Below are 23,464 nucleotides of genomic sequence, written 5' to 3'. Positions count from 1 at the left end.
CACACGTCTATATATTTCACTAAACATCCTGTGTTGTGTGCTTATTCTTTTATTAGCTCCTGCTGTCTACTGTCTACCAATTGCATGTTAATATTTTTGTAAGAAATGACACTGGTCACTCAAAACATTTCTAAAGTATAAATAGCGCTTAATAAATGATGAACACACACTTTATAAATACCTTATAAAATAATGGTTTATTACAGTCCCATAAAATGAAGTGTTATCTTTACTTCCTCTGTATTTAAAAAAATATATAAATATATACATTTTTAGGAAACATAAACACCATTGAATACCAATGTTTTGGTACCTGTTTGCTGTCCCAAGGTCTGTATATTATCCTGTCTAACTGATGACCAATGTGATTCTGTAAAACTAGATGTTGGATTGACAGCCTCACTCTCTTTGTTATCCCCTCAGATATACTAAACTGCCGTGGGCTGGCGTTAGACTGGCTCTCTAGGAATTTATACTGGCTCAGCTCAGAGAATGACGAGTCTCAAATCAATGCCGCTCGCCTGGATGGTTCCCTGAAGACCTCAGTCATTCATGGGATTGATAAACCAAGGTGCCTTGTTGTGCACCCCACAAAGGGGTAAGTAGATTAAACCAGCAGCTGTGTACTTCATCATTATCTACTGGGCTCACCGTCAGCGTGGGATTAGGAAAAACAAATATCTTCCACGTGTAGACAAGACACTGATAAAAGTACATTTCCAAGCTTCTGTCATGAAAAAAAAACATAGAATCTGCAGCAATTATTCATTGGAAATATTTATATTGTGTGCAATTTAGCCACACAGTATCAACATGAAGAAAGTAAACAGCTCTCTACGACCAAATTATTTCATCCTAATCAGATAGGTTTTTTACATTGACGATACATTGGAGATGATATAAGACAAGTAGTGAAAACAATAGAACACTATGAAAAATCTGGGAAACCAGATTTCACATTCATAGCTGACTTTGAAAGGCCTTGGATAAAGTACGACTGGAATCTATATATAAATGCCTGGACTATTTACATTTTGAAGAATCTCTTATACGATGGGTTAAAGTCATGTATAATAACCCCATGTATAAAATAGTAAATAATGGCAACTTCTCAGAAATAATTAAATTGTCAAAGGGAGTAAAGTAAGGCTGTCCTTTATTAACATATTGATGTATTTATTATGGCCATTGAATTATTAGCTATTAAAATCAGATCCAACAATAATATCAAGAGGTTAGAAATCCAGGGTTTAATAAAAGTGTCATTGTCCGGTGACAATTCATGTTTTATTTTAAATCTGCAATTTGGATCCCTGCACAGCCTCATTGAGGATCTAGATAATTATTCTAACCTTTCTGGATTAAAACAGAATTATGATAAATGCAACATATTACATATTGGATCTCAAAAATTTTTACTTTTACATTACTGTGTAGTTAAAATGGTCCGACAGTGAAGTGGGCATACTGTACTCGGTATTCATATCCCAAAATAATAATTTCAAAACAATACATTTTAATAGAATTTAGCCAAATTATATTAGGTTTTGCTACCATAGAAAGGACAACACCTGTCTATTTGTGGAAAAATCACCCTGATGAATTCTTTAGTCATATCCCAGTTTACCTACTTACTTAATGTGCGTATAGAAAGTCAACACACTCTTTCAAAATGTTCACCTTACAGCCTGAATTGAAAACACATGAAATTTGACTTTTTCCTGCTTTATTAACAAACAGTAACCCACAATATCCAAGTGCATTTTTTTCTTAAAAACTCTGAAAATGTATAAAAATTAAAGCTGTATAAAAATACATTATTTGGGCAAGTGAACCCCCTCCCCTTCCTGTAAGGCAACAAAAGGGGAACCTTTTGAAATGGGGTGGTGACTTTCTATACCCACTGTATGGCCTTACCTACACCTAACTACTTGTTTTTTAAAATTATATAAGGAAAAAATATTCCACTCTTATTTGGAACGGCAAGACAGGCTAAATTAAATGGACCTATTTATATAATGAATGTGAATTCGGAGTGCAGAAATATTAAAGCATTGGACCTCTCACGAATGGATTCAGTTATACAAAAATGATACTTAAATCCAAACTGGTTCTCTAACAGATTAGTAAGAAGGGCTAACCCCATGTTTAAGAATGGCCCTTTTCCCCTCATTCAGATTAAAACCTCTCACTTTCAGTTATATGACAAGCATTTTTAAAACAAGCAACAGATAACTGGTTGCAATTTCAGTTTGATCCACAAATAAATTAATTTAAAAAAGTTAAAGTTAAAAGTGAAATAAACATTACAAGATATATTATGATTAAACTCAAATATACCAATTGGAATATATTTTTTTAAACTGTATAATCTTTGTAAATGATATCATAAATAGGACTGGTGGAGTTATGTCACACATGGAGTTAACAAACATAAAAAACATAAAACAAACATGGAAACTTCTGCTCTTCAAAATTACAACTAACTGATTGCTGCATTACTGCAAAAGTGGAGGAGGCAAGTGGAAACGTGAGAAGGTCAGGACCTTGTCTATTGGCCCCTGCATTAAAGACCAAAATTGTCTAAAGAAAATTGTGATAAATAAACTATACCACTTTAATTTAAGGACAAAAATTGACAACTGCACCATACAGGTAGCAAAATAATTAGGAGGAGATTTCCGAAAGTTTATGAAGGTTTATGAACTAACTGATACACAAAACACCGGATTCAAAACTTACAGTTTTTAGATTTTAAATGATTACACAAAATGTTTGCAACCAACAGAATGTTAAATATATATATACAGTGCTTTCGAAAAGTATTCAGACCCCTTTTATTTTTCTAAATGGATTAAGTATAATGTTTCCCTCATCAATCTACACACAATACCCCATAATGAAATGTTTGCAAATGTCAAAAAACTAATAAAAAAACTAAAAAAACATATTTACGTAAATTCTATTGATTGGACGTGATTTGGACACGTCTGTAAGGTTCCACAGCTGACAGTGCATGTCAGAGCAAAACCTGGAAATAATGTTGAAGGAATTGTCCGTAGTGCTCCGAGACAGGATTGTGTCGAGGCACGGTTCTGTGACAGGGTACCACAAATGTTTGCAGCATTGAAGGTCCCCAAGAACACAGTGGCCTCCACATTCTTAAATGGAAGAAGTTTTGAATCTCCAAGACTCTTCCTAGAGCTGGCCGCCCGGCCAAACTGAGCAATCGGGGGAGGCGGGCCATGGTCAGGGATGTGACCAAGAACCTGGTGGCTCCAGAGTTCCTCTGTGGAGATGGGAGAACCTTCCAGAAGGACAACTATCTCTGCAGCACTCCACCAATCAGGCCTTTATGGTAGAGTGGTCAGACGGAAGCCACTCCTCAGTAAAAGGCACATGACAGTCCTAAAGGACTCTCAGACAATGAGAAACAAGATTCTCCGGTCTGATGAAACCAATATTGAATTATTTGGCCTGAAAACCAAGTGGAGGAAACCTGCCACCATCCCTACAGTGAAGCATTGTGGTGGCAGCATTGTGCTGTGGGGATGTTTTCAGCGGCAGGGACTGGACTACCGGTCAGGATCGAGGAAAAGATGAACGGAGCAAAGTACAGAGAGATCCTTGATGAAAACCTGCTCCAGAGCTCTTAGGACCTCAGACTGGGGCGAAGGTTCACCTTCCAACAGGACAACGGCTCTAATCACATAACAAAGACAATGTAGGAGTGGCTTCGAGACAAGTCTATGACTGTCCTTGAGTGGCCCAGCCAGAGCTCAATCAAACATCTCTGGAGAGACCTGAAAATAGCTGTGCAGCAATGCTCCCCATCCAACCTGACAGAGCTTGGGAGGATCTGCAGAGAAGAATGAGAAAAGCTCCACAAATACAGGTGTGACAAGTTTGTAGTGTCATACCCAAGAAGACTGAAGGCTGTAATCACTGCCAAAAGTGCTTATACAAAGTACTGAGTAAAGGGTCTGAATGCTTCTGTACATGTGATTTTATATATATATAAATTTGCAAAAATGTCAACTGTTTTTGCATTGTCATTATGGGGTATTTTGTGTAGATTGATGACAAAAAAAAACGACCATTTAATACTTTTTAGAATAAGGCTATAACGTAACAAAGTGTGGACAATGTAACATGTAATGTGCAATGTGTGTGTAACTGTAGGCTTCTGATGTTCTTTGACTTTAGCAAAATCTACTGGACAGATGGCAACACGATAAACATAGCCAACATGGATGGGAGCAACAGCAAGGTCCTTCACCAGAACCAACGGGAACCAGTCGGTCAGTTGAACATTATAGCTCTGTTTGTTCAGACTGTGGAACACTACTGCTTGTTCCAACACAATGTTTCCAACATTATTTATCATGGGACAGATTCCAATGTCATACACAGGAGCAGTACAACAACCTGGCAGTACCTGCTTTGGCCAATTTGAGGACTTCCCTAGTCCTGATAACGAAAGGCCTAAAATGAACACGATACATATTTCTACCTGCATATCCCCTGATCATAAGCACTGGTTTCTTCTATTCTTATAAAGCAAAATTACAAATGGTTGGGATTTAAATAATTTGCTACTAACTGAAAACATGATCTGCTGCCATACACAGTTGTTCAACCTGAAGCTTGTATACTCAGATGATACAAGCTTCAGTGAACAATGGTGCATCTGCAGGTTCATGCATCAAGCAGCTGTTCTGTTCTCACTGCATATGTAGACCTGAAAGATCAAGTCTTCACTTTCTCAGTTAAACACAGTATCATTGTATTTGATGGGTCTCAATCGGGTTGACTTGATGGGCCCTGTCAGAAATATAAATTGATGGTTCACAATATACATCACATTACATCATGTATGATGATGGGCCGGACCTGCGAACGGGAGTAAATTATTGCTGTGTTGTGACTGTGAATCTGCCTTCCATAAATCCACACACACACACACACACACACACACACAGAGAAAGCTGTTCATAGACACAAAATAGCCTCCAGTTGCCACCATCAATTGTGCCGTTCTGTCAAATCCCATCATGTCCGCTGGAGATTGGTCAAATTGTTTATAATGTCAAGTGGAGGTCATAGAGATATCCCAGGCAGGCCGCGACGAATCATTCCCACACACACACACACACACACACACACACACACACACACACACACACACACACACACACACACACAAAAACACACACTCGCAAACACTTAGGCATGCACACACTCACAAACACAGCCACAAGTACACACCCACATTAACACTGCATCCTATAGATACAAATAAAGGCCCATATGAGTCACATCCTAGGTCCCAAAAAGTATTCCAACAATCTCACACTCATCCTCACAGTATCATCTCCGTGCCAAAGAAAGGGAAAGTAACTGGACTGAATGACTATTGACACGTAGCACTCGCTTCCGTCATCATGAAGCGCAGTCAAAGATCACATCACCTCCTCGCTTCCTCCCTCCCCGACACACTCAACCCTCTCCAATTTGCCTACCACCCAAAAGATCCACAGACGATGCAATCACCACTGTTCTGCACGCTGCCCTCACCCACCTGGACAAGAGGAATGCATATGTGAGGATGCTATTCATCGACTACAGCTTGGCCTTCAATACCATGGTGACCTCTAAGCTCACCACAATGCTCATGGCCCTGGGACTGAACTCACCCCTATGGAGGAGTTCCCGACAGGCCGCCCCCAAGTGGTGATGGCAGGCAACATTACCTCCTCCAAACCCTCCTCCATAAGGGTTTGTCCTCAGTCCCCTCCTGTACTCCCTGTATACCCACGACTGTGTGGCCTCACAACACCATCATCAAGTTCACTGATGTTATGACAGTAGTAGGCCTGATTACGAACAACCACGAGACGGCCTACATGGAGGAGGTTGGCACTCTGACGGTGTGGTGCCAGGTGAACAACATATCCCTCAATGTTAGCAAAACAAAGGGGCTGATTGTGGATTTTAGGAAGAACCAGGCTGGGTACGCCCACATCCTCATCAACGGGGCCGCCGTGGAGACGGTTAAAAACACATCTGAAATGGTCAAACCACGCGGACACAGTGGGGAAGAAGGCACGACAGTGACTCTTCAACTTCAGGAGGCTGAAGAAATTTGTCATGTCTCATTGGGCCCTCATGTGTTCTACAGGAGTACCATTGAGAGCATACTGTCGGGCTGCATCACAGCTTGATACGGCAACTTCAATGCTGCGGACCACAAGGCGCTACAGAGGGTGGTACACTCAGCCGAACACACCATTGGGTGCACACTGCCTGCCCTCCAGGACACCGAGAACATCCGGTGTTGCAGGAAGGCCAAGAAGATCATCAGGAACCTCAGCCACCCGAGCCACGGCCTGTTCTCCCCGCTTCCGTCACTCAGACACGGGCAGTACAGGAGCATCATGGTTAGCACTAACAGACTGGCCAATATATTCTACAGCCAAACCATCAGGCTGCTGAATAGCAGCCTACGGACAATTACCCTGCCCACACCCCAATTAGCATTATACTGTATGTATGTATCCTTGTCACAGTTTTAAACATGTACCGTACATATATACAGTATGTTTTATTGTTTTATTATTATTGTTTCATTCTGTACTGTTGGAGCTGAAGTATTTCACTGCACACAGCAAGTAGGCTACATCTGCGACCCTGCGACCCTGCGACCCTGTGACCCTGTGACCCTGTGTCATTAAATCTAATCTAATCAAAGAAACACGCATATTATACATCTGACTTGAAAAATAAAATTCACTATATTTCACCACTCACCAGATATTCATTTTATAGTGACACAAAGGTTTAATACCTATTATTGACCCTGTCATTCTTCTCTCCCAGGTCTCTCCATAGACTATACAGCCAACAAGCTGTACTGGATCAGCTCTGGTAATGGCACTATCAACAGGTGCAATGTGGACGGTAGTGGTCTGGAGGTGCTGGAGAGCATGAAGAGGGAGCTAACCAAAGCCTCAGCATTGGCCGTTATGGGTGAGTAGTGGCTAGTTCCAAACATAGTGTACCCACATCCAATGAATGGTGGTCCTTTGTAGCTCAGTTGGTAGAGCATGGCACTTGTAATGGCAGGGTTGTGGGATGGATTCCTGGGACTACCCCTTTATAAATGTATCGCTCCATTACTGTAAGGAGTTTTGGATAAAAGCATCTGCTAAATTGCATATATTAAGGACTTGTAGGATCTGGGTACACATAATATAAACTCAGGAAATAAAGAATATATACCTGCACATTGATGAAGGCTCCTGCTGTTGTATTGTGCAATGTTTCGACCTGAAGGTCTTCATCAGGCTTGAATAGTGGAAAATGTCAGTCAATGCATCAGATCCAGGTCATGGATTAAGGGAGAACGTGGGGAGGATTAGGGCCTAGGTGTGGTGTATGTTGCTAGTTAAGTGGCTCCTGGATAAAGCCATTTAACCAATACTATGTTTCGACGGACAGTTCTGCTTCACTCTGTGTGAAATTGTCTGTGAATTAGATAATTAAAACACTGGTTGGAGCTGCAGCTTGACTGATGATAGATTGTTTTGGAATTAGAATGGATTTGGATGGCCATTGTGTAGTGTTGTTGCTTGGTATCAGTGCTGGATGCAATATGTTGGAAGATCCATCACTTAGATGTGTGTGTGTGGGAAATGTGCTGAAACCTTATATTTCTCCAACATGGTCCTTCTTTTCAATAAGATGGCATTTTTTTCTCAAGACCATTTGTTTTATTGTGCCATTGCACTTTACATAATACAAAGACTCATGAATGAATGAACTGATTCCCAAACTTGATGACACTTTCACCTTCACGCAAAAGGCTATGTGTAATCACAGTCTACATTAAGTTGAAAAGTTTGAAAGGAGTTTGGAATCTGTGAATGCATCTTTTTCAAAAAACATTTATACATTGTGGGAATATAAATTAAAATGTTATCATTCTCTATTCTTTTTCCTCCACTGGCAACTAGTCAGCAGCACGGTAGTACTTAAATTGAAGAGGAAAGTAAAGTTTGGCCTCAGAGGATGACAAAACATATGCCAAACATCCAAGTAGGGGAATGTTAATGGGATTGATTTAAGACCAGATGGAAAGGGAAAGTAAGACCACAGTGTCTCATAAGACATTTAATTCAGCACAAAGCATCTGGCTTCTTAATTGCATTACATTCGATACACCATTTTGGATTCAGGATGCATTTTTTTTTTTACTACACTTCCTAACAGTTACAATCTGGACAATTGGGAGGAAGCTTCTTGCTGTATGAAGGTACATGTATGGTTGCCAGGAGTGGTAATGAGAAGCAGTCACAGAATGTAGATTTTTTTTACATTGTGTTGACGGTCAGAAACGTTGTCAGAGGAAAATTCACTGTCCTTTGATACACTGTACAGTATTTAGGCATTGCAGTGCAGTCCTCGTTCCTCCGTGAACAAATGTGTGCCTCTTTCTCGCAGTTTAAAAATACCTAATTAGGCTGTCAGAAAGTGAAGAAATGAGTATAGAAGTTTGATTCGTTACTTTATAGTGTCTGCTTAGAGTCTGGATGTATGGAAGTTGGAACAAATATGACAATACTTCATATATTAAAAACACTTTTTAAGTTGGCAACCATTTTAGAGTTTTACTTTATGGAGGAAGTACTGTAAAGTAAAATGTTCTTGCTGTTAAAATGGAGACCGAGTTGGATACTTCATTATCGCATTCCACAAAATGTGAACCAAAATGCAAAGTGACAAAGATTAATGCCCTGATCAAAGCAGTAGAAACTTCCAGTAGAACAGTGGAATGATGTGTTCACAACAAGCCATCTATCACACAGTTTGGTTGTAATGTTTTCATTGCTTTGACTGGGATATTCCTATTCTGCCAAAGAAAGAGAACAATTGTGCAATGGTTTTATATTATGACTGTTTATGTTTAACTGTTTATGTCCTTGCAACTTTATAGCAATTTGGATTTAATTTCAAATCACATATGAGGTTTTTTATTCAACCGAAAATGAAAACCAACAAACTGAACAGACACAAACAGTCAACACCACATAATGTCATATAAAGATCTCCAGGCCATGGTAAATCTGAAAGAAAAACGGAACATTTAGTAGATTATAGGCATTGGTTTAAGTGTAGTGTTAATAAAAATGTCCCTACCATCCTATCTAAGCAAATATGAAACCAATATCGATGGAAGTTCATAAATCAGCTTGCCTGGAGGTACACAACACACTCCCCACCTCTCATTGAATCAAATCAAACGTTATTTGTCACATGCACCGAATACAACAGGTGTAGAGTAGACCTTAGAGTGAAATGCTTACTTACAAGCCCTTAAACAACAATGCAGTTGTAAGAAAAAAATGAAAAAAAGTAAGAGATAAGAGTAACAAATCATTAAAGAGCAGCGGTGAATAACAATAGCATAGCTATATACAGGGGGTACCGGTACAGAGTCAATGTGCGGGGGCACCGGTGGCAAGGTAATTGAGGTAATATTTACATGTAGGTAGAGTTATTAGTGTGACTATGCATAGATAATAACAGAGAGTAGCAGCAGCGTAAAAGAGTGGGGAAATGCAAAAAGTCTGGGTAGCCATTTAATTAGATGTTCAGGAGTCTTATGGCTTGAGGGTAGAAGCGGTTTAGAAGCCTCTTGGACCTAGACTTGGTGCTCCGGTACCGCTTGCCGTGCAGTAGCAGAGAGAACTGTCTATGACTAAGGTGGCTGGAGTCTTTGACAATTTTTAGGGCCTTCCTCTGACACCACCTGGTATAGAGGTCCTGGATGGCAGGCAGTTTGGCCCTGGTGATGTACTGGGCAGTATTCACTACCATCTGTAGCACCTTGCAGTCGGAGGCCGAGTAGTTGCCATACCAGGCAATGATGCAACCCGTCAGGATGCTCTCGATGGTGCAGCTGTAGAACCTTTTGAGGATCTGAGGATGCATGCCAAATCTTTTCAGTCTCCTGAGGAGGAATAGGTTTGTCGTGCCCTCTTCACGACTGTCTTGGTGTGCATGGGCCACAATAGTTTGTTGGTGATGTGGACGCCAAGGAACTTGATGCTCTCAACCTGCTCCACTACAACCCTGTCAATGAGAGTGGGGGTGAGCTTGGTCCTCCTTTTCCTGCAGTCCACAATCTTCTCCTTTGTCTTGATCACGTTGAGGGAGAGGTTGTTGTCCTTGCACCACACGGTCAGGTCTCTGACCTCCTCCCTATAGGCTATCTCATCATTGTCAGTGATCAGGCCTACCACTGTTGTGTCATCGGCAAACTTAATGATGGTGTTGGAGTTGTGCCTGGCCTTGCAGTCATGAGTGAACAGGGAGTACAGGAGGGGGACTGAGCACGCACCCCTGAGGTGACCCCATGTTGAGGATCAGCATGACGGATGTGTTGTTACCTACCCTTACCACCTGGGGGCGGCCCATCAGGAAGTCCAAAATCCAGTTGCAGAGGGATGTGTTCAGTCCCAGGGTCCTTAACTTAGTGATGAGCTTTGAGGGCACTATGGTGTTGAACGCTGAGCTGTAGTCCATGAATAGCATTCTCACATAGGTGTTCCTTTTTGTCCAGGTGTGAAAGGGCAGTGTGGAGTGCAATAGAGATTGCATCATCTGTGGATCTGTTGGTGCGGTATGCAAATAGGAGTGGGTCTAGGGTTTCTGGGATAGTGGTGTTGATGTGAGCCATGACCAGCATTTCAAAGCATTTCATGGCTACAGACGTGAGTGCTACAGGTCGGTAGTCATTTAGGCAGGTTACCTTAGTGCTCTTGGGCACAGGGACTACGGTGGTCTGCTTGAAACATGTTGGTATTACAGACTCAGAGAGGGAGAGGTTGAAAATGTCAGTGAAGACTCTTGACAGTTGGTCAGCGCATGCTCAGAGTACACGTTCTGGTAATCTGTCTGGCCCTGCAGCCTTGTGAATGTTGGCTGTGGAGAGCGTGATCACACAGTCGCCCGGAACAGCTTGAGCTCTCATGCATGTTTCAGTCTTACTTGCCTCGAAGTTAGCATAGAAGGTATTTCGCTCACCTGGTAGGTTTGTGTCACTGGGCAGCTCTCAGCTGTGCTTCCCTTTATAGACTGTAATAGTTTGCTAGCCCTGCCACATCTGACAAGCATCAGAGCCTGTGTATTTGAACTTAGTTCTGTAATGAAGATTTGCCTTTTTGATGGTTCGTCGGAGGGCATAGTGGGATTTCTTATATGCTTCCGGGTTTAGAGTCACACTCCTTGAAAGCTGCAGCTTTATTCTTTAGCTCAGAGCGAATGTTTTCTGTAATCCATGGCTTCTGGTTGGGGTATGTATGTAAAGTCACTGTGGGGATGACGTTATCGATGCACTTCTTAATGAAGCCGGTGACTGATGTGGTGTACTCCTCAATGCCATCGGAAAAACCCGGAATGTATTCCATTCTGTGCTAGCAAAACAGTCCTGTAGTTTAGCATCTCCTTCATTCATTCAATTTTTGCATGTAAGCAGGAATCAGGAGGGTAGAATTATGGTCAGATTTGCCAAATGGAGGGTAAGGGAAAGCTTTGTACTCGTCTCTGTGTGTGGAGTAAAGGTGGTCTAGAGGTTTTTCCCTCTGGTTGCACTTCTTAGGGATAGTGTCTTATATCGGCTGAAAGATTAAATTATTGTTAACTTCACTGTCCGATTTACAGTAGTTATTACAGCGAAAACATGCCATGCAATTGTTTGAGGTCGGCGCCCCACATCAAAATATTTTTACACCGGCACAGGTTTCATACATTCACAAATAACCATTAAATACTTACTTTTTGAAAATCTTCCTCTGATTTGTCGTCCAAAGGGTCCCAGCTATAACAAGTAGTGTCGTTTTGTTGGATAAAATCCTTCATTATATCGAGTTGAGTAATCCACTCATTCAACACGCAGAGAAAGAAATCCAAAAATCTACCCCTAAACTTTGTTTCAACAACTCAAAATACATTTCTATTAACTCCTCAGATACCCTAAAATGTAATCAAACTATACTATTTCTTACTGAAATAAGTTTTAGTAGGTGTGTAATTTCGTCATGGCGCGCGCAAACAAGCATTTCCAAGACTGTGTCCATCTGCAAAAACATATATTTCTTATTCATTTTTGAAGGTACATGCCTGAAACCTTGAACATAGCCTTCTGAAACCGTGTGGAAGCCATGGGAATTGCATCAAGGGAGCTCATTTTCAATATGACCTTACTCTTGCATTTCTAAGAGGATAGTCTCTGCAAAACAAAAAAAGTCAGGTTGGTTTTTCTTTGGATTTTCTCCTACCAAATCTATTGTGTTATGTTCACCTGCATTATTTTTTTACATTTCTACAAACTTCAAAGTGTTTCCTTTCCAATGATACCAATTATATGCATATCCTGGCTTCAGGGCCTGAGCTATAGGCAGTTTCGCTTGGGCACGTCATTCAGACAGGAAGTGTAGAAAAAAGGGGCCTAGCCCTAAGTTAACGTGCTGATAGAAATTAGGTAAAACTGATTTAAGTTTTCCTGCATTAACCTCTCTGAACCACCCATCCCGGATCCGGGATAATTGTCATCAGCAACGCTGAATAGCACAGCGCCACAGTCAAGTAATATTACTAGAAAATATTCACATTCATGAAATCACAAGTGCAATATTGCAAAACACTGCTTAGTCTTTTGTTAATCCACCTGTCGTCTCAGATTTTGACATTATGCTTTACAGCGAAAGCAATACAAGCGTTTGTGTAAGTTTATCGATCACTCGACAAAACAATAAGTACACTTAGCATCAGGTAACTTGGTAACGAAATCAGAAAAGCAATCAAATTAATCGTTTACCTTTGATGATCTTCGGATGTTTTCACTCACGAGACTCCCAGTTAGACAACAAATGTTCCTTTTGTTCCAAAAATATATTTTTTATATCCAAATACCTCCGTTTGGTGCGTTATGCCCAGGAATCCACCGGAAAGAGCGGTCACGACAACGCAGACAAAAATTCCAAATTATATCCATAATGTCGACAGAAACATGTCAAATGTTTTTTATAATCAATCCTCAGGGTGTTTTTCAAATATCTATTCGATAATATATCAACCGGGACAGTTGGCTTTTCCCTAGGACCGGGAGTAACAATGGCCACCTTTCTCTTTTGCGCACAACTCACTCTGAGAGCCCCCACGTATCCACTTACGCAATGTGGTCGTTCACGCTCATTCTTCAAAATAAAAGTCTGAAACTATGTCTAAAGGCTGTTGACACCTTAGGGAAGCCATAGAAAAAGGAATCTGGTCGATATCCCTTTAATTGGGCAATAGGGATGCATAAGAACTTATATTTTCCTCACTAACTTTAAACATCAGCTATCTGAGCAGCTAACTGATCGCTGCAGCTGTACATAGCCCATCTGTAAATAGCCCACCCAATCTACCTACCTCATCCCCATATTGTTTTAATGCACTTTTCTGCTCTTGCACACCAGTATTTCTACTTGCATATCATATCTGCTCATCTATCACCCCAGTGTTAATTTGCTAAATTATAATTATTTCGCTACTATGGCCTATTTATTGCATTACCTCCTCACGCCATTTGCACACACTGTATATAGGCTTTCTTTTTTTCTATTGTGTTATTGACTGTATGCTTGTTTATTCCATGTGTAACTCTGTGTTGTTGTTTGTGTTGCACTGCTTTGCTTGATCTTGGCCAGGTCGCAGTTGTAAAAGAGAACTGGTTCTCAACTAGCTTACCTGGTTAAATAAAGGTGAAATAAAAATGTAAAAGATCGTATTTTTTGGAGAAATGTCCTCTGGTCTGATGAAACAAGAAATAGAACTGTTTGGCCATAATGACCATCGTTATGTTTGGAGGAAAAAGGGGGAGGCTTGCAAGCCGAAGAAACTCATCCCAACCGTGAAGGTCGGGGGTGGCAGCATCATGTTGTGGGGGTGCTTTGCTGCAGGAGGGACTGGTGCACTTCAGAAAATACATGGCATCATTAGGTAGGACAATTATGTGGCTATATTGAAGCAACATCTCAAGACATCAGTTACAACTTGGTCACAAATGGGTCTTCCAAGTGGACAATGAACCCATGCATGTCTCCAAAGTTGTGGCAAAATGGCTTAAGGACAACAAAGTCAAGGTATTGGAGTGGCCTTCACAAAGCCCTGACCTCAACCCTATAGAACATTTGTGGGCAGAACATAAAAATGTGTGTGAGCAAGGAGGCCTACAAACATTCCTCCTGACCAGCTCTGTTAGGAGGAATGGGCCAAAATTCACCCAATTTATTGTGGGAAGCTTGTGGAAGGCTACCTGAAACGTTTGACCCAAGTTAAACAATTTAAAGGCAATGCTACCAAATACTTCTGACCCACTGGGAATGTGATGAAAGAAATAAAAGCTGAAATAAATCATTCTCTCTACTATTGTTCTGACATTTCACATTCTTAAAATAAAGTGGTGATCCTAACTGACCTAAGACAGGGAATTTTTACTCTGATTAATTGTCAGGAATTGTGAAACTGAGTTTAAATGTATTTGGCTAAGGTGTATGTATACTTCCGACTTCAACTGTAGATAGTGTGGTCTGCAGTTTGTCATGACATACTCTTCTCAGGTGAGCAAAACCTCAAGACTTCCTTCGATATCATGCCCCAGCTTTTGTTTACAAATATGCATAGGCCCCCACCTCATGTCTTACCAGAGGCTGCTGTTCTATCCTGCTGATAGAGTGTATAACCCGCCAACTGTATTTTATTAATGTTGTTCAGCTACGACTCGGTGAAACATAAGACATTACAGTTTTTAATGTCCCGTTTATTTTCCAACGATTGAACGTTAGCTAACTTTGAGGATGGTAAAGGCAAATTAGACACTTGTTTCCTGATCCTCACAAGGTACCCCGATCTCTTTCCGTGAAATCTCAGTTTCTTACTTTGTGCCAATATTTTTGGCTGCTTGAGAAGATTTGAATCTTCAGCAACCTGCCTACACATAGTTTGAAGTACAATACCAACATTGGGCTCCCTCCCAAGTGGCACAGTGGTCTAAGGCACAGCTTTTCAGTGCTAGAGGTGTCACTACAGACCCTGGTTTGATTCCAGGCTGTATCACAACTAGCCGTGATTGGGAGTCCCCATAGGGCGGCGCACAATTGGCCCAGCGTCGGCCGGGTTAGAGTTTGGCCGGGGTAGGCCATCATTGTAAATAAGAATTTGTCCTTAACTGACTTGAGTGGTTAAATAAATAAAAAAAATAGCTATTGTAGTAGGTCAAATCTGTGTGCTGGAAAACCTTGGTATAGCATGGGTGGAGTAGGCATTGTGGTGCTCATGTGAATTTCCTTTCCGTTTTGGCATCAGATCCATGCCTATTCTCACTTGAAACGTAGCCTTTTGTTTTTTACATGAGTTAAGGTTCATATTCATGTCAAGGATCCACATTTACAGAATGCAGAATAATCTGTTGAGAGCTATAATAATAAATAAGCACTCTGGTATCTATCAGGTTCAGCAATATCATTGTTTTCTTTTTCATATGTCCCTGGCTATATATGCCATCTGTTCCAAAGGGAAATTGCATATTAGATAGCGTTAGCTTTATTTTCTTGCTAGTATTAGGGGCTCTTCTCCGTTGTGAGTTAGCGAATCAATGTTATTGAATGCTGATTAAACACCAGTTCCTTCCTGTAGCTGAGGCCTTTGGTCTGCTTTGAGTCAATCAATGAAAGGCTGTGCTTGGTGTGGTTAGGCCCAACCATCAGCCTGTTTCAATGAAGAGAGATTGATACCTAACAGGGGGCTGGATCTATCGCCCCATTTTTTTTTGTGTGTGTGTGTGTGTGTGTGTGTGTGTGTGTGTGTGTGTGTGTGTGTGTGTGTGTGTGTGTGTGTGTGTGTGTGTGTGTGTGTGTGTGTGTGTGTGTGTGTGTGTGTGTGTGTGTGTGTGTGTGTGTGTGTGAATGTGTGTGTGCATGCGTGCGTGCGTCTGTGTGTGTGACTGACTATCGATGAGAGGTTTACCCAAGGTTGCCCTGCCTGACAGGTTATCAATAGTTTAGTTTTGCGACTGTGGTGTGGAATGGAAGCTAACTGTTACTTCATTCCTGCTGTTGTGTCATGTCATAGTGCTAAACAGCATGTTGAGACTCAGATTGACAGATATAAAAAAATCTATCTGTTTTTTTTTGGGGGGGGGTGAAAGATCAGCTTTAATATTGCAGATAGATTGTGGCTTCCATCAATGTAATTGTCTGCATCATTTCCAAACCCCCTATATATTTTTGAGTAGATATATAAAAAATATGTTCCTTTATTATTTTCCCATAACCCTACCACCCCTCCTATAATTGGAGTAAACTAATAGACAACAACACTTAGCTTTCTACTTCCAGCTTATACGTACTATATATATTTTACAGACACAGTATATTTTACCCTAGTTATCTTTTGTTTGTTTTTAGTCCCATCCTAAAGCTCCACTCAACCCCTCCCATCTATCTCTGAACACTATCCAGTTTTCTATTTGCCATATATTTTTCAACTATGTTGTGATGTTTCACAAAAGTTCTGTACCTTACCATTCTGATTGTTTCTACAGATTGTAAATTAAAGATAAACATTTTTGCTAAGAGTATTATTATACAATATTATTGATTGATTGACTGTTACGTTTTAAATAACCCAGCAGTGCTATTTGCAGAGTTAGCTCCAGGTAAATGTAGCAATTTTGACAGGCTTAAGTGCCATAATGAACAGCAAGCTGATGATTTGAAGGTTATTTGAAGAGCTCAGTCACAACAAATGGCAAATAATTCCCTAAAAATGTCACCAATTGCATGTTTTTCTGCTGAATCACTGATGTGTCCGGATGATTCCAGAGGACATTTTTGAATAGAGGTAATGAAAGCAATGTGTGTAACACCAGATTTATGCACTACTGTTATTGGATCTGTTAGATGGAGAGTTGAGGGCCTGTGTTTAGAATGTGTGTGTGTTAGGTGATGTGAGGTGAGGCTAGGTGTTTAGGCCGTGTGGTTGATCAGTCTCCACTTGCCATCAAACCCAGCGGTTGAGGTGGAAATGTAATTTGATAAGCAATAACCAAGAAATCACTGCTATCTACTTGCCCCAATGGCATTAACTTAACGCAGAAAGCCCAGCTAAACGTGTCTAGGTGATCAGCAGGGTCAAATGTTTGGGAAGCGGCATGTAAGCTGTCAGTCGCACTCAAAGCAATTTGGCTGTTCCAGACATTTTTTTAAAACTTTCCTTTGAATTTTGACTTTCAGCCAAAGGCTATTACACTGAATTGTAGTGGGTTCCTTCGTTCTCTTCTTTACAACAACTGAGCCATAAGCTACATATTGAAAGATGTAAATATGTAACATCTTATTACGTTCTAGTCTGTTGTCTAGTCTGATACAATGGCGCCGGAGGGAATGGCTGCCATTTACAGGCTCCTAAACCAACTGTGCTATTTTGTTTGATTATTCCCATTGTTTGTAACAAATTTTGTACATACATTTGCTGCTAACCTCTCTTATAACTGAAAAGAGCTTCTGGACATCAGAACAGTGATTATTCACCTCGAACTGGACGAAGATGTATTCTTTAATGAGTCCGACGTGAAGGATACACTGCTTTCCGGAGACCAGGCCCCAATCCCCGTCATTCAAATCCCCGTCATTTAAAACTGTTTCACTGAGCCACGACGACACTGATAATATAGAGCTCTCTGGGTTTTCCATGCATTGGCAGGACAGAGCAGCTACGTCTGGTAAGACGAGGGGCTGGGTGTCTCTATATTTGTCAATAACTGCTGGTGCGCAATGTGTAATATTAAATAATTCTCTAAGTATTGCTCACCTGAGGTAAAGGACCTCATGATAAGCTGTAGACCACACTATCTACCGAGAGAGTTCTCATCTATATTATTCATAGCCGTCTATTTAAAACCACAAACCGATGCTGGCACTGAGACCGCACTCAACAACAATGGTCCAAACACACCAAGACAGTCGTGAAGAGTGCCGCACAAAGCTAATTCCCCCTCAGGAAACTAAAAAGATTTGGCATGGGTCCTCAGATCCTCAAAAGGTTCTACAGCTGCAACATCGAGAGCATCCTGACTGGTTGCATCACTGCCTGGTACGGCAATTGCTCGGCCTCTGACCGCAAGGCTCTATAGAGGGTAGTGCATACGGCCCAGTACATCACTGGGGCTAAGCTCCCTGCCATCCAGGACCTCTACACCAGGCGATGTCAGAGGAAGGCCCTAAAAATGGTCAAAGACCCCAGCCACCCCAGTCATAGACTGTTCTCTCTACTACCACATGGCAAGCAGTACAGGAGTTCCAAGTCTAGGACAAAAAGGCTTCTCAACAGTTTTTACCTCCTAGCCATAAGACTCCTGAACAGGTAATCAAATGGCTACCCGGACAATTTGCATTTTGTGCCCCCCCAACCCCTCTTTTATGCTACTGCTACTCTCTTGTTCATCATACATGCATAGTCACTTTAACCATATCAACATGTACATACTACCTCAATCAGCCTGACTAACCAGTGTCTGTATGTAGCCTCACTACTTTTATAGCCTCGCTAATGTATATAGCCTGTCTTTTTAATGTTGTTTTATTTCTTTACTTACCTATTGCTCTCCTAACGCCTTTAGGAAAAAAAAAACATTGATTTTGATTTGATAAGGCCATAAGTGAACAAAAAAATTATCATCCAGAAGGGGAAATCCTATTGGCCAGGGACTTTAATGCAGGCAAAATTAAATCCATTTCAACTCATTTCTACCAGCATGTCACATGTTCAAGCAGAGGAAAAAAAAACTCTAGACCACCTTTACTCCACACACAGAGACGCATACAAAGCTCTCCCTCCCCCTCCATTTGGCAAATCTGACCATAATTCTACCCTCCTGATTCCTGCTTACAAGCAAAAACTGAAGCACCAGTGACTTTATCAATACAGAAGTGGTCAAATTTGTATTTTTTACCTTTATTTAACTAGGCAGATCAGTTAAGAACAAATTCTTATTTTCTATGAACAGTGGGTTAACTGTCTTGTTCAGCGGCAGGACGAAAGACTTTTACCTTGCCAGCTCAGGGATTCGATCTTGCAAGCTTTCGGTTACTTGTCCGACGCTCTAACCACTAGGCTACCTGCCGCCCCCAATGATGCGGATGCTACGTTACAGGACTGTTTTGCTAGCATAGACTGGAATATGTTCCATGATTCATCCAATGGCATTGAGGAGTATACCACCTCATTCACTGGCCTCATCAAATAGTGCATCGGTGACGTCGTCCCCTCAGTGACCGTACGTACATATCCCAACCAGAAGCCATGGATTACAGGCAACATCTGCACCAAGCTGAAGGCTAGAGGTGCTGCTTTCAAGGAGCGGGACACTAATCTGGATGCTTATAAGGAATCCTGCTATGCCCTTAACCATCAAACAGGCAATGTGTCAATACAGGACTAAGATGCTCATACGGATGTTTTATTTTATTTTACCTTTATTTAACCAGGCAAGTCAGTTAAGAACAAATTCTTATTTTCAATGGCGGCCTAGGAACAGTGGGTTAACTGCCTGTTCATGGGCAGAACGACAGATTTGTACATTGTCAGCTCGGGGGTTTGAACTTGCAACCAACGCTCTAACCACTAGGCTACCCTGCCGCCCCAAGGCTTGCAAAGTATTAAGGACTACAAAGGGAAGCCTAGCCGCAAGCTGCCCAGTGACTCGAGCCTACCAGACAAGCTAAATTACTTGTATGCTTGCTTTAAGGCAAGGAACACTGAAGCATGCATGAGAGCACCAGCTGTTCTGGATGACTGTGTGATCACGCTCCCCTTAGCAGATGTGAGCAAGACCTTAAACAGGTCAACATTCACAAGGCCGTGGTGCCAGATGGATTACCAGGGTGTGTACTCAGAGAATTCGTGGACCAACTGGCAAGTGTCTTCACTGACATTTTCCACCTCTCCCTCACCGAGTCTGTAATACTTACATGTGTCTAGCAGACCACCAAAAGTCTATGTGCCCAAGAATGTGAAGGTAACCTACCTAAATGACTAAAGCACCATAGCACTCACTTTGGTAGCAATGAAGTGCTTTGAAAGGCTGGTCATGGCTCACATCAACACCATCATTCTGTAAACCCAAGACCCACTCCAATTCGCATTTCACCCCAACAGATCCACAGATGACGCAATCTCAATCGCACTCCACACTGCCCTTTCCCACTTGGACAAAAGGAACACCTATGTGAGAATGCTGTTCATTGACTACAGCTCAGCGTCCAACAGCATAGTGCCCTCAAAGCTCATCACTAACCTAAGGACCCTGGGACAAAACACCTCCCTCTGCAACTGGATTGTAGACTTCCTGACGGGTCGACCCCAGGTGGTAAGGGTAGGCAACAATAAATTTGCCTCAGATCAGCTTGGTAAATGGCTGACCAGACCCTCTTGCCCCCGAAAGGGGGGGGGAGGTTGACACCTTAACACTCGGTTGTAAATTAGGCAGGAGGGGAGTCTCTTCCTTTGCTCCTCAGTATTGGGAAAGAAATCACTTTGTTACAGAAGCTTTTGCCGCCCAAAATCTCTAACATCCAACAATGAACACTGGGACAATATATTTCAACATCCAAATGTGGGGAATGATGAGAGATGGGACAGGGGAAATTAATGTCTATTTTGTGACATCATTGAAAATGTTATAACATTTTTATAATGAGAACATTGTAACTTGAAGAGATTTCACACGGTGTATATCAGGTTTGTATCCTTTATGTTGTGTAGGAAATATCAAGGATGAAGATAATATTTTTGTGAAGATATGATTGTGATTATAGTTCTATAACGAGATCCTAGTAATGATGATACTTTGTCTCGTAACTAGCCATGCCCTAGGGAGCTCAGAGAGCATGTCAGCATGACGAAAACGCCCCTTTTTACCCAAGGGTGAGATAAGAATTAACATACCAGACTAGAAGGACCACCAGCTGCAGCTAGGTCTACATTGGCTACGACCCTGAAAATTGACACAAGTTGAAGAAGACAAAGTAGACTAACAATCAAGGTTACAGTTGAGTAACTGTTCTAAGTGCTGTATCTAAGAAAGTTAATTTAAGTAGAATCATCAGGTTATTCTCTTCAAACCATCGTCGACTACACTGCTCTCATCACAACCTTAATAATAGATAATCGACATGGCTGATTAGCTGTCCTCAGAAGACTACTCTTCCAGAATGAGTGAAAGTAAACACAGACAACCAAGGAAAATGACATTGTGACCTCTTATGGACATAGACTTACACTTTTTTTTACCTTTATTTTACTAGGCAAGTCAGTTAAGAACAAATTCTTATTTTCAATGACGGCCTAGGAACAGTGGGTTAACTGTCTGTTCAGGGGCAGAACGACAGATTTGTACCTTGTCAGCTCGGGGATTTGAACTTGCAACTTTCCGGTTTCTAGTCCAACGCTCTAACCACTAGGCTACCCTGCCGCCCCACTTACCAATCCTTAGGAGAAGGTCGGATCCTTTTCACAAAGCGGTACCCTTTTCACGAAGGCCTGGGTCCAACAGAGATACACGACGAAGACCTTCAACACCTAAGTACATGCATTACTTCTCACCCCAAAGGGCGGCTGTTCGGGGCAAGGTATTTGGATTACTGTGAGCGAAGTTCCCAAATGTATCCAAGTGTTCGCTCTCTTTCTCTCTCGCTTTCTCTCTCTCTCTTTAACTCTCCATATTTTGTAACAAGTGTCATGTTGTTAGTCTGCTAGGGACCTGTTTTTATCGTATTAAGATTCTGATCAATATCTTATACCGCGCGTGTGTGTATCCTGTGTTATCATTTAGTTTGTTAGTAAATAAATAATCAAATCAATTTGTGTGGTATGGAATAATCACTAAGACTCGGGTTTGTACAGATCCCGGAAGTTTGCGATTTTCAGAATGAGACTGACATAAGGGAATTATTAATAAGTGACTGTTACTGTGATCGATATCTATAAATTCTTGAGTTTAATTCCGGAGATTGTAACTTCTTCCATGGTGCACCAAATTTCTAATGAGTTAATTGTTAAATGCTTAATTTAATCTGGTAACAATTAAACATAGTAGGTAATTATTCGATAAATAACAGTCATCACATTAATGAGATTCACGTCACGACACTGATCCTCAAGGGTGCATGCTTAGTCCCCTCCTGTATTACATGTTCACCTATGACTGCATGGCCAAGACCGACTCCAACACCATCATGAAGTTTGCTGACGATACAACAGTGGTAGGCCTGATCACCAACAACGACAGCCTATAGGGGGGGAAGTCAGAAACCTGGCAGTGTGATGCCAGGAAAACAACCTCTCCCTCAATGTGAGCAAGACCATGTAGATGATGTGGACTACAGGAAAAGGAGGGCTGAACAGGCCCCCATTAACTTCTTGCGTCGAGCAATCCCGTATCCGGGAGCGTAATCATAGCCTCAAGCTCATTACCATAACGCAACGTTAACTATTCATGAAAATCGCAAATGAAATGAAAGAAATATATTCACTCACAAGCTTAGCCTTTTGTTAACAACACTGTCATCTCAGATTTTCAAAATATGCTTTTCAACCATAGCTACACAAGCATTTGTGTAAGAGTATTGATAGCTAGCATAGCATTAAACCTAGCATTCAGCAGGCAATATTTTCGCAAAAACAAGAAAAGCATTCAAATAAAATCATTTACCTTTGAAGAACTTCGGATGTTTTCAATGAGGAGACTCTCAGTTAGATAGCAAATGTTCCGTTTTTCGAAAAATATTATTTGTGTAGGATAAATCGCTCCGTTTTGTTCATCACGTTTGGCTAAGAAAAAAAATGAAAATTCAGTCATTACAACGCCAAACTTTTTTCCAAATTAAATCCATAATATCGACAGAAACATGGCAAACGTTGTTTGAATCAATCCTCAAGGTGTTTTTCACATATCTATTCGATGATAAATCATTCGTGGCAGTTGGGTTTCTCCTCTGAAGCAAATGGAAAAATGCACGCAGCTGGAGATTACGCAATAATTTTGGACACCAAGCGGGCACCTGGTAAATGTAGTCTCTTATGGTCAATCTTCCAATGATATGCCTACAAATACGTCACAATGCTGCAGACACCTTGGGGAAACGACAGAAAGTGTGGGCTCATTCCTGGCGCATTCACAGCCATATAAGGAGACATTGGAACACAGGGCTTTCAAAATCTGGGGCATTTCCTGTTTGAAATTTCATCTTGGTTTCGCCTGTAGCATCAGTTCTGTGGCACTCACAGATAATATCTTTGCAGTTTTGGAAACGTCAGAGTGTTTTCTTTCCAAAGCTGTCAATTATATGCATATTCGAGC

The 23,464-nt window shown here is 41.3% G+C and overlaps 1 pseudogene; it reads left to right on the top strand.

The window, feature by feature from the left end:
• Nucleotides 1–23,464, top strand: part of LOC109870738 (low-density lipoprotein receptor-related protein 1B-like) — a 332,082-nt pseudogene that overhangs the window by 154,795 nt on the left and 153,823 nt on the right.

This window comes from Oncorhynchus kisutch, linkage group LG26 (genome assembly GCF_002021735.2).
Source record: "Oncorhynchus kisutch isolate 150728-3 linkage group LG26, Okis_V2, whole genome shotgun sequence".
Taxonomy (NCBI): Eukaryota; Metazoa; Chordata; class Actinopteri; order Salmoniformes; family Salmonidae; genus Oncorhynchus; species Oncorhynchus kisutch.
This window is presented reverse-complemented; position numbering and strand designations above follow the sequence as displayed.